This window comes from Lynx canadensis, chromosome C1 (assembly GCF_007474595.2).
Source record: "Lynx canadensis isolate LIC74 chromosome C1, mLynCan4.pri.v2, whole genome shotgun sequence".
Taxonomy (NCBI): domain Eukaryota; kingdom Metazoa; phylum Chordata; class Mammalia; order Carnivora; family Felidae; genus Lynx; species Lynx canadensis.
Genome location: NC_044310.1, coordinates 145,262,153 through 145,274,334, shown reverse-complemented (window position 1 = coordinate 145,274,334; position 12,182 = coordinate 145,262,153).

Sequence of the window (12,182 nt, the reverse complement as noted above, 5' to 3'; positions counted from 1 at the left end):
CATTGCAATGCAGGGTCCTAACCCACGAAGCCATGAGATCATGACCTGAGGTGAAACCAAGAGTCAACTTTTAACCAGCTGAGTCACCCTGGTGCCCCTTCCTGAATTAATTTTTAACATCCAGTAACAAATCAGTTTTAAAACCATAGTTGATACCAAATTGATTAAATATTAAAATAGACAACACCAAATTAAGTCTCGATACATAATTTTATTTCTGTATAAGTGATGAAATCTTCTGTAATAGATATTTTAGTTGGGATATGATTTCTTTCAGAGCATTTGTATATATTTATATAAATTAACAGTACATTTTTAAAGCAAATGAAAATTAGTTTTAGATTTTCGCATTTATTTTGAATTAGCAATTAAGTCAGGATATATTATTTTTTAAATTTGTTACATAGATCTCAGGCAATAACAAACAGGTGATATGAGTGTTAATTAAATAATTAGATTAGTTTGCCCATAAACCTCTGGCAGTCAACATTATCATAATTATTAGACAGTTAGGACCATTCACAGGAAGCACACCACTGTGTTTGAGTCTAATGGTTAATCAAACAAAAATCAGACTTTATCCTCTTAATATAGAAATAATAAAAAATAAAAAAGAAGAAGGAAAGCATAAAGCATGGCCATAAAGAGCAAGAAAAGTAAGAGAAGTCCACAAAGTGTTCTACATATGCATACTCTGAGTAAATTTTCATTAAATGAAAGAGACAAACTTTGCTTAGTATTGGAACTCAATGGTTCAATTACTAAACTTAGAAAACCTAAATTCTAGACGTCTCTGCCTTCTATGAAGAACGTGTTCTTAGAACAATCACTTAAATATTTGAATTCAATCTGTAAGATAGGGGTAATAACATCTTTTCTGTCTTCCTCAGAGTTATTGTAAGAAGCAAGTCAAATAATTTTATACTTAAAAGCACTTTCTAAAAGTGCCAAGCAATATATAAAGATTGCTTTTATTTGTATATATAGTAATTTTTACATATTCCTTTAAATTCTGTTCTCATATTGTTTTAAGTGATTCTATATTTTTACTCTATTTTCTTTTGAATTTTATAAGAATATGGAAAAATATTAAAAGTCTTGCCATATTGCAGAGTTTTATCATAAGAAAAGAAATATGAGGTAAAAATAAAATAATCAATGAGGAAGCAAGCAGAAACAGCTCTCCTCTTAGACTACACAGTTCTGATCTTTATCAATCAACAAAGATTTTATTATCATCTATGTATTTATGAAAAAAAACATTCATTTATGTTGTAAACTCAAAACATTGTCACAATATTTTGCCATTTCTTATTTAAAAATGTGGTTTAGAGGCTCCTGGGTGGCTCAGTCGGTTAAGCATCTGACTTCAGATCAGGTCACGATCTTTTGATTCATGAGTTCGAGCCCCACATCGGGCTCTGTGCTGACAGCTCAGAGCCTGGAGCCTGCTTCGGATTCTGTGTCTCCCTCTCTCTGCCCCTCCCCCACTTGCAGTGTCGCTGTGTCAAAAAATGAATAAATGTTAAAAAAAAAATTTTTTTTTTTACTAAAAAAATGGGAGAGCACGTGGAACAAAACTGAGCCAGATCCAAATTCCAGATTAGTTAATGAGGTTATCTTGAACATTCCATCTCGGCTGTCCCTTGAGTGATAGCAATTCCAACAGAGGAATTATATAGCCAACCCTTAGCTTTGTGAGGAATAATAAATTATTAATGTTTTAAGCCACTAAATTTTAAGTTGTTCTTTTACACTATAGATAAAATTTTCAAGGAGTAGGTAATATCTTGGCAAAATCTTATTATTTTCCTTATCTGTAGTTTTGACCACTTCTGACTGATGCAAAACCTTTTTGTACACTAAAATAAAACTTTGACAGTGCTCAGTTCATTGTTGGTTCTCAGTTAAGTGATGCAAATTAGTAATGACTGAATAATAATCAGCAGTTGTCCAATTGTGTGTATATGTTTTCAGGTTGAGTCCTGCTGATAAAATAACTATTTCTATCTCCCCCTTCAAGAGGAATAAGGGTCATTGTATTTATATAGATTTTTTTCCCAGCAAAAGATTTTTGCTTTGTGTTCCCTTCTATGTGGTGTTCTGGTCTCAATCCTGTTAGAGATTATATCCTACTTCTCCTTTACTAAACTTTTCAGTGCAATCAATGCATTTCTTAGATGTTTAATTATTATGTTGATTTTATATCATCACAAATGTTTAAGGTGAGAGGAGTCTGCAATGAATAAGACATAACACTTTAAATTGGGGGAATTTTTAAAAAAAGTCTAAACTAATGGATTAATTGGTGTTGCTGCTATATTTAGATTTGATATTTTATTATAATCACTTTTTAAAAAAATTTTTTTTACATTTATTTATTTTTGAGAGAAAGAGACAGAGTGTGAGCAGGAGAGGGGCAGAGAGAGAGGGAGACACAAAATCGCAAGCAGGCTCCAGACTCTGAACTGTCAGCACAGAGCCTGACGCGGGGCTCAAACCCATGCGGGGTGAGATCACGATCTGAGCTGAAGTCATACTTAACTGATTGAGGCACCCAAGCACCCCAGTAATCATTATTATTCTATAACAAAGGTATAAGATTACAAGAAGATATTTGTGTGGTTTTTTGAATAGAAATATAGTAGAATGGTATTAGTAGGTAAAATTCTCAAGGAATAACTCTCTGGTCAGTTTCTATAGTAAATGCCAAGAAGGAGTAGACAGACTGAAATAATATCCTGTGAATAAATGGGTCCATTTCTTTTTGCTAAATATTCATTTCTTAAGGATTAAGTAAATCACCTGTGTATCCTACCCTAAGGTTCCAAATTTGCCCATTTGCCAGGATTTAAATCTATAACCTTTCTAATGATACTTGGAGATGAATGATGACTCTTGAGAGAAGTTATTATGCTAGTCTGAAAATTCAGCCCACACTTGGAGAAAAGAAGAAAAGCACATATTGGAACCAGAATGCTATGCTTTGCTTGCTTCAGTACTTTGTCCCCTTTCATTTCAATGTCAACAAATATAATTTACCAGTTAGGGCATCTCAATCAGATGATGTCTGCAGTTCAAGTCATACTTAGGAGTTCAAGTATGAGAGAAATCTTAGCTTCCTCATCTTTGACACTTAACATATTCTTCAAGAAGGATTCTTTTTTTAAGTTTGTTCATTGATTTTGAGAGAGAGACACTGACCATGAGCAGGGAAGAGAAGCAGAGAGAGAGGTTGAGCGAGAATCCCAAGCCGACTCCATGCTGTCAATGCAGAGCTTGATGCAGAGCTCAGTCCCACAAACTGTGAGATCATGACCTGAGCCCAAATCAAGAGTCAGACACTAAACCAAATGAGCCACCCAAGTGCCCCAAGAAGGATTCTTTAAAAACTACTTTTATAGTAACAAGATCTTTTGGGTTTCTGGATCCAATTCCAATATGGGTGTGTGAGAGAAAGTGATTTCCCCCATACCACCAACAATTTGTCAGACACCAGCTGGGCGTCCTACAATTTAACTTAATTCTGGCACCATCTACCCAGAGACCACATCAGATTCCACAGATTAAGGGTTGGGTCTTACACTGCTGGCCCCTCCCCACCACACACACACCTCAGATGCCGATTGCAAGCTGAGGTTGTGACCTGTGCTTCTGACCAACTGGCTATAAATCATACATTCCCATGACCCACCCTCGGGTTTGATTAATTAGCTAGAACAACTCGTATAACTTTGAGAAACGTTTTGTTTACTAGATTACTGGTTTATTATAAAAGGAACAGGAACAGCTGGATGGAAGAGATACATATGGCCAGGTGTGGGGAAAGGGCACTGAGCTTCCCTGCCCTGTCCATGCACCCCACTCTCTGAGCACTTCCCCTCAGAGAAGTGTTCCCCTGTTTGCCAGCTCTCTGAACACTCTCCTTCTGAGTTGTCATGGAGGCTTCATTACAGAGGCATCGTCACTTAAATAATAGGACATTGGCAGTTGATTCAACCTCCAGGCCCCTTTTTCCCACTCCAGAGATTGAGGATGAGATTGAAAGCTCCAGCCCTCTAACAGCCTGATTGTTTCTTCTGACAACCAGCCCCCATCCATAGGTGTGATCAATAGTCACCTCATTGACATAACAGAAGGACCCTATTGTTGCTCTTATCACTGGGAAATTCAAAGAGTTTTAGGAGCTCTGTGCCAGAAATGGGTACAAAGGCTAAATATATATTTCTTATTATAAATCACAATAGGATACAAGCATATCTCTCCAGTACTTCTTTTAAATGGTTATATTAAGATAGATTGGCTTGATTGGTAATTAATTAATGTCTGATGCAATGTGGCCAAACTGAAAGAAGTTTCAAAGTGCCTCAATTTGAGTTTTATACCATCCACACTCCAATTATTTAACAATCATTTGGAAGAATAATGCCTTCCATTTGGGAAAAGAAAAAATTACATTATGCAAATATAAACTTAAATAGATATAAACATTATTAAATTTCCATATAAATATGGATGAAGCAGTCCACTTGACTAGAAGCATTAGTAGCAATTCAGCTGTCTAGTGTTGAGTGGATAATGAAACCAGGAAGGAAGAATGTCCAGAGGGGTTAATTGCACTAAATCTTAATAAAGTGCCTTAATTTCTAACGAAAGTTGGAACTCGATACTAATATTGATCCCTAACTTTGATTATTTCTGAACATATCTGTACCATATTACTGAGAATACTGCTGATGGGATCCCCTACACCTATCTTTTTACTATTTCCATCACTTTACCTTCTCCACAATGTCATAGAGTTGGAATCATACAGTATGTAATCTTTGGCTTCTTCCACTTAGTAATAATGTAAATTTAAGTTTCCTTCTTGTCTTTTCATGGTTAGATAGATCATTTCTTTTTTTGCACTCAATAATATTCCATTGTCTGGATGTACCACAATTTATTTATCCGTTCACTTTCCAAAGGATACCTTGGTTGCTTCCAAGTTTCAGCAATTGCAAACAAAACTGCTATAAACATTAGGGTGCAGGATTTTGTGTGGACTTAAATTTTCAAGTCATTTAGGTAAAAAAAAAAAAAAAAACAGGAGCACAATTGCTTCATTGTATGGTAAGAGTATGTTTAGTTTTGTGAGAAACCACCTGTCTTCCAAAGTGATGGCAATATTTTGCCTTCCTACCATTTCTACGAGAATGAGAGTTTCTGTTGTGCCATATATATCCATGTCAGCATTTGATGTTGCCTGTATGTTGAATTATGGCTATTCTAGTAGGCTTGTGCTGGTATCTCATTGTTATTTTAATTTGCATTTCCCTGATGACATATGATTTGGAATATCTTTTCATATATTTATTTTCATCTGCATATCTTCATGGTGAAGTGTCTATTAAGATCTTTGACCTATTCTTAATTGGTTTATTTGTTTTCTTATTGAGTTCTAAGAATTCTTTGTACATTTTGGACAATGGTCCTTTCACAGATGTGTCTTTTGCAAATATTTCTCCCAATTTGTGGCTTATCTTCTCATTGTCTTGAAAGGGTCTTATAGAGAGCAGAAGTTTTTAATTTTAGTAAAGACCAGCTTATCAATCATTTCTAAGATGTTGTTACTATACCCGGGGTCACCTAGGTTTCTCCTATGTTATCTTTGAGGAGTGTTATAGTTTTGTGTTTTACGGTTAAGCCTATGATATTTATTTATTTATTTATTTATTTATTTATTTATTTATTTATGTATTTATTTTTGAGAGAGAGAGAGAGAGAGAGAGAGAGAGAATGAGCAGGGGAGAGGCAGAGAGAGAGAGGGAGAGAGAGAATCCTAAGCAGGCTCTGCACATCAGCACAGAGCCCTATGCAAGGCTTGAACTCACAAACTGTGAGATCATGATCTGAGCCGAAATCAAGAGTCAGACAGTTAACTGACTGAGGCCACCCAGGCGCTCTGCCTGTGATCTATTTTTAGTTAATTTTTGAAAGGTATAATAAAGTCTCTGTCTCCATTTACTTTTTTTCCCATGGATGGCCAGTTGCTTCAGCACCATTTGTTGAAAAGTCTTTGTTGAAAAGACTGTCTTTACTCCATTGTATTGCCTTTGTACATTTTCTCAAAGATCAGTTGAGTATATTTATTTGGGACTGTTTCTGCGGTCTGTATTTTATTTCATTGATCTGTCTATTCTTTAGCTAATTCCATGCTGTCCTGATTACTGTCCCTTTATAATAAGTCATGAGGTCATGTAGCATCAATCTTCCAGCTCTGTTCTTCTTCTTCAATACTGTGTTGGGTATTTTGGATGCTTTCCATCTCCATATAAACATGGTATATCTTTTTAGGTTTGTCTTTTGTTAACTATTCCACAAGAATAAAATCTGTCTTTAACATATCAAAATTTTCTCTATGTATAGTACACATTCTGAATGCTTAAGAGTACTCTTTTTAAATCTTGAGTTTTTGCTCAGTTTTTCACTATTTCTTCATTTGTTTTGACCTAACTCAGCTGGGTCCACTTCCACATGAATAAAGTTTAAAGAAGGACTTGACATTTTTTCTGACCCCTTCTCCCTGTTTGTTTACTTCCCCTCACAGCCTTTCATATCTTATTCTTTGAGAGTGAGGCCCTTATGAACAAATCTTTCATACTTTTTAAATAATATCAAAGTGTTGTAAAGATCATAAATACATGGAGAAAAGTAGGAAGAAAAAAATAGCTGCAATTATTAAAAATTAAAGATTAAAAGCAATTCTTTACTTTTATTTCAAAATTTCAAGTAACTGTTTTGTGTTTCCTCAGAATTCTCGTCACTATATTGAAATGTAGAAAATACAATAGATGAAAAATTCAAAATCTATTATAGCTTTCAGGCCAATTGCTATTAGGTTAATTCTGTCAACATGATAATCTTTATTAAAATAAAACTATATATCTCTATGTAAATTTATTTTTAGAGTAGAAATTCTAAATTATCAAATTGTATTTATGGTGTTAAATTGACTTAGAAATGAATTATGAATTAGGAGCATAAATTAGTTTCTATAAGATCCCTGTAGTAAATTTTGCTTCTATATTTTCATAATTAAAATTTGCTGTATAACTACTACAGACAACAGTCAGTGAATCTCAGCTTCATCAAACTAGAGGTTGGAAGTTCTTCATATGGGGGATTATATTTAGAAATTTATTTGCCTTATGAACTGACAGGGTAAAGTTGATCGGCCTTCAGGCCTGGGATGTTGGGTCAGGCCATTGATAAAGTTCAGTGGCTAAGAAAGAGGGCAGTGATTACTATTTATAATTTGTTTTCTGATAATTTTATCATGCACATGTACTCAGAGGCCATGGGTTGCAGTTCATAAATTGAAACAAATGAATAAAAATATGTAAAACTGATTCTGTCAATTTTCAAAGACTAAGATATTTGTTATAGACATTTAAATGAGTATGACTTCATGCATTAACTATAAAGTACAGCTGGACAATAACAAAATATCATCCTGTGTATTCCCCTTTATGAATTTTCATATATGAATATTTATAAAAATGATATTGATGAAGAATTACAAGTCAACACAAAATATAAAGGGTAAATCTTTGCATGTGAATTTGTTTCACAATTCATCCCTATTTCCTTTTGTTCCTTAACGATTAAGAATTTGAACAAGTAATTTATTTCTTTTATATGCGTAATAAAATGTTCTATCTAAAATACATATATTTGTTTCTAGATTTGTCATTGGCAAGTACTCTCTTATTGTTTATCACATCTCTTTATTGGTAAATTTTGCCAAGATTTTACTGGGGCCAAAGGTTTATTTATTTATTTATTTATTTATTTATTTATTTATTTTCCTGGCAATTTGATCGACATACAGAAAGTCTATATTTAATTTCCTATAGTTTTCTTAGCAAATTTTGTTTTTGGAACATTCTTAATACCTTGAAAATCACAGTATATAGATACAGTGTAAAATAATATTTTACTAAAAACAAGTATAAATGTAAGATTTTATCTGCATACATACCATTAATTGAGTCAAATCTCATAAATATAAAATAAGACATTGGATTAATTCTGAAAATGTTTTTTGGTTGTTGTTCATTTGTATCTTCTTTTGCTTGATTTTCATGGGACTCTGTATTGATAGGGAAAACAGGGTCATTTCAAATGATGATGATTTCATAACTTCTGTCTAATCAAAATGGGATCACAAGGAGGCTGGAGAGTAGAAGGGTAGCTGTTCCTAAAATGGCTCTACAATTCAGAGGACATAGGAAGGAAAGCTTCCCTTGGAATTGTGTTCTTGAAAAGCTAAAAGTAGATATCAGCACACAGGAAATGATAAACAATCTTCAGAGTATATATGTGACAACATAGGTCCATATTTATTGTCGAGTCTCAGGGACATCCATTACTGGGGGTCAATCGTTGCCATGTTCCTTATGTTTTCATAAGGATAGGTCTATAACTGGCCTAAATAAGTGGGGTGTTTAAATGGTTAATTTTTTGATGCAATTTTATTTATTTAGTTAGTTACTTAGTTTATTTATTTACAGAGTGAGAGAGAGTGTGAGGGGGAGAGGGGCAGAGAGAGAGGGAGGGAGAAAGAATCTCAAGCAGGCTCTGCACTGTCAGCGCAGAGCCTGATGTGGGGCTCAAACTCATGAACTGTGAGATCATGACCTGAGCCGAAGTTAAGAGTAGGATGCTTAATTGAGCCACCCAGGCACCCCAAAACATTCAATTTTAAAAGATACCTATTAAAATGTTTTATTGTCATGTAGAAGATGATCACATGATTGGGGATGAGGTATTGATTCCCCTCTTACATTAACATATAAATTAAACATAGAAATGACTAATTGATAAAGTGTTATTTTAAAAAAAGTGGTATTCTGAAGAAATGAGTGGAGCACATTTGATCACATGAGGTGATCAGCTTTACTTGGCATAAAGATCCACAGTAAGATAAATTGCTGTGTGCACATATTTGATGTGATCACTGTTAGTGGGAGGTTCAATTCTCTGTCAAAAACAAAAGTGTTGGGGGGCGCCTGGGTGGCTCAGTCGGTTAGGCGTCCGACTTCAGCTCAGGTCGTGATCTCGCGGTCGGTGATTTCGAGCCCCGCATCGGGCTATGGGCTGATGGCTCAGAGCCTGGAGCCTGTTTCCGATTCTGTGTCTCCCTCTCTCCCTGCCCCTCCCCCGTTCATGCTCTGTCTCTCTCTGTCTCAAAAATAAATAAACGTTAAAAAAAAATTAAAAAAAAAAAAGTGGTAGAACTGGACTATGTCTATTCTAACTTTGGCTATAGCTCATCCTAGCTCTGTACTAACTATGGGGAGGTTACTTAAACTCCAATAACCCCAATTTCCTCATGTATAGATTTAAACTAATAAAGAAGTTGATGTGGGGATTAAAATAGATTGTGTGTACAAAATCCTTAGAACAGTGGCTGGCATACTGTTATGTTACATATGTTATGTTATATATGTTACATATATAACAGTATATGTTAGTATGGTGAGTGGTTTTTAACATACTATAGGATAGACTGTTTCTATGCTCACTGCATAGAGATATTTTGCAGATATTCGCTGGAAATTAATGTTAGTTCTATCGCCAAACATAAGCTCTCCCTCAAGGGGAAGCAATATTTTCCATGGACCAGTCTGTAAAGTGACCCAGTGACCCATAAGCTACACCTTGGTGACAGCTGCTAGATTCACTTGCCACACTTTCATAAATACAGCTGGTGAGGGGACAATGAGCCCAAGTGAAAACTAAAATCTTATTACTCATGTAGCAGTTTTATAGACTCCTACAGAAACCTCCCGCTGTACTCTGAAATGGAGGCAAGGTAGACGTACCTGCATGCTGCTGAATCTAGGAACACAGATGATAAATGGTCGCATGGAAATCTCCCATAAAATGTAGATGAGAAATTGTAGACAAGCGTAGTTTATCAGGATGTCTGCCCTTGGTCCAGGAGGAATTACAGGGCATTCCACCAAAACTGTGGTCAAGCATTGCCTATGTGATCTATATGGTGACATGTGAAGTCTCCAGGATACCATAGTAGACCTATGTCGCTACAAAGCCAGTTAGATCAAGAAGAGAACAAAAAGCTGGGGGTTATTATTGACTTGTTTGAACTTCTTTAAGAGTTTCCCTAGTTAGAGGTCCATTGTTATAAACACAACATTATGGGGGCGCCTGGGTGGCTCAGTCAGTTGAGCTTCTGAATTCAGCTCAGGTCCATGATCTGTGGTTCATGAGTTCAAGCCCCACGTTGGGCTCTGTGCTGACGGCTCGGAGCCTGGAGCCTGCTTTGGAATTTGTGACTCCCTCTCTTTCTGTCCTCTCCCCTGCTCATGTTTTGTCTCTCAAAAGTAAATAAATGTCAAAAAAAAAAAAAATTAAACCCAACATTATGGTGGCGGTGCTAAGAGATGGTGTTTCCAGAGTGTTAAGTGATTCATGAGGGTTTTTACATGGATTTTGTTAATTCATATGCATCATAGTCTTTCCTTTTCAGGGCTGGTGTCATGCAAAATCTAGGCAAGAACCAAGGTGTGGTATTGGGGAAAAATCATGAAGAGTGGATAGGTTAGACAAACAATTCAAGGTTTAGGGAAAAATATACTGATTTTCTCTGGAGTTGATGAGTCTTTTCAGCATTTATTTATTTTTAATTAGAAAAAAGTTTATAACTGAAGATTAAGACTGCATCAGGTCTCCTTTTTTAATAGGTCTTAAGTTAGGATATTTTGGATACAACACAATTTATCAGAGAATCTTAGGTATAAATAATGCAATTTTACTCAGCATGGTTCCACCGCATATTTTTCTCTAGGACCTGAGATTAAATAGGTACATGGGGATTTGGAGGAAGTTTTCACTGGGAGCATGAATACAAAGAATGAGATACCTCAAAAATTGAAAAAAGTCTCGGTAGGATTGAGTCTCTTTTCTTCTCTTCCTCAAAACATGCATTCCATCAATACTAAAATGCTACAGTTTCCTCTTTTTTGTCAGACTTTATTTTATTTTATTTTATTTTATTTTATTTTCTTAGCAAGAGAGAGAGAGAGAGAGCACGAGCATGAGTTGGGGAGGAGCACAGAGAGAATGTGAGAGAAAATCCCAATCAGGCTTCGTGCTGTCATCTAAGAGCCTGATGGGGGCTCAAACCCATGAACCATGAAATTGTGACCTGAGTGAAAACCAAGAGTCTAGCATTTAACAGACTGAGCTGCCCAGGTGCCTAAAATGCTACAGTTTCCCAGCATGCACACTTTCATGCACTTTTGGGCATGCTATTCTTCCTGCTCAGAATTAACCTTTTCCCAAACCCTACACATCTGATGAATGCTTATTTATCATTTAGAATTATCTTAAATTCATTAAGTATGTTCTTTTCTGCTTTCTCATCAGATAATCCTCACTCTCTTGTGCTTTGTATATATTTGTTATTATGTTTATAATACAAAACTGTGTTATTTCCCTTTATGTATTTATTTGTGGTTATTAACTGTAATATCTTTGAGCTCCAGTTCATGGGTCATGGTTTTGCATCCTTGGCATAGAATTCTTTAAGTTTTTATTCAACTGAATTGAGTTGAATTTAATTAAATTTGTTTGTTGTGTGTTTTTCTATGAAACCATTCACACTCTTTCCTCATTTTCCTTCTGACCAATGGCAGGTATTTGAGAGATGGACAGGCTTAAGGACACAATCTTCTGAAATGGAGAAGAACAATGTTAAATGAGCCACAAAGAAATCAATTCGTACAATTAGACCACAGAAGCCTAAAACTGAAACCAACAAGCTCACCATCTTTAGGGCTATAATGAAGTCAGAAATAAAATTTCTCTTTCTTTCCTGTGGTTTGTTTCCAGACTTCTAGGAAACAGAAACTATTAAATTATAGTAAATTATTATTGGTAAAGTTATTCAACTATTTAGTGGAGAAGGCAAAACTAATATGAATGAAATGTAATGTATTTAAAAGTCATAAAACAATTCAAAAATTTAAGACAACTAGAGTCAGATTGAAAATCATTAAAAATGTAAACTATTTCAAAGGAATTTTATAATATCTAATTTTTTATTTTCATACTAAAGTCATTCAGTTTAAAATGTTTATAAGTTATATTATCTCGTCATTTGAATTAGT